This window comes from Galeopterus variegatus, unplaced genomic scaffold (assembly GCF_000696425.1).
Source record: "Galeopterus variegatus unplaced genomic scaffold, G_variegatus-3.0.2 Scaffold4492, whole genome shotgun sequence".
Lineage (NCBI taxonomy): Eukaryota > Metazoa > Chordata > Mammalia > Dermoptera > Cynocephalidae > Galeopterus > Galeopterus variegatus.
In genome coordinates, this window is record NW_007730603.1 from 185,153 (window position 1) to 186,166 (window position 1,014).

The window sequence follows — 1,014 nt, forward strand, 5'->3', positions numbered from 1 at the left end:
ATATTTTTTTGTTCAGTATTGCACAAATATTTGAGTGTCATCTGTGCCAAGTGGAAGAAGGGTAGAAGGTGGTAGAAGGTGAATAAGACATAAGTCTCTCATCTCAAGGTGCTCATAGGGTAGTGAAGACTGGCCAACAAATAGGCAATTCCAGTACAGTGTGTTACAGTACTGGTAAGCACATAGACCCAGTCTAGGTGGGAGTAGGAAGGGTTTGGGAAGGTTAAGGGTGGGCTTCCTGGATGAGGTGGTGCTTATATTTTAGTAATGCAGTTAATACCTCATTTGGTAGGAGTCTGGTCTCTGTAACCCCCTCTTTTGGTGTTCTCTGTTCTGTTTGGTTTCTTCTCACCCTCATTTCTTGGCTGTTCTTTTCCCGTTTATTCCTTAAATGTGGGTGTTCCCCAGGTTTTGTTGTGGGTTGCTTCTCACTTTGTACTGGAGGATCATGTTCTGTTTTTATCATCACATGTGCCGAGGAGTCCCAAGTCCAGATCACCAGCCTAGGCTTCTTCCCTGAGTTTTAGACTGGTATCTGCCGACACTGAGTATAACACGACATTAGGATGTATTAGCCCAACAGCAACCAGACGTGTTCACGACCACTTTTAAAAGTGAAATACTGCCCCTATTGGTGACCACCTGCCACCAACACAATTGCAAATACAAATGTACTGACTCATACACACCCAGATGATCTAGAGCATCCTTATGTCAAAGTGTTTACGTTATCATAAAAGTGAACATTTTAGACGAAGACCCCTGAGGCAGTGGTGTGAGAACTTTATTTTGAGAAACACCAGCCTGTTTAATCTTTATTTCTCTTCAGCCTACACATAAACCCCTTCCTGACCTGGATTTAACCTACCTCCACCGTGCTCTCTCCGGCACCCTTCCCACTTTCCTACAAAACTAGGCAATTTTTCCTTAAACACATCATGTTCTTCTTCCTCTCACTGAGTTGTCTTTCTTCCCCCTTCCACTTCACTTGAGTTTTTGAGACCCAGCTCAGTT

At 43.6% G+C, this 1,014-nt stretch overlaps 1 protein-coding gene across 1 annotated transcript in view; it reads left to right on the forward strand.

The window, feature by feature from the left end:
- Positions 1-1,014, forward strand: part of USP12 (ubiquitin specific peptidase 12) — a 135,358-nt gene that overhangs the window by 133,134 nt on the left and 1,210 nt on the right. The gene's annotated exons all lie outside the window — the stretch shown is intronic.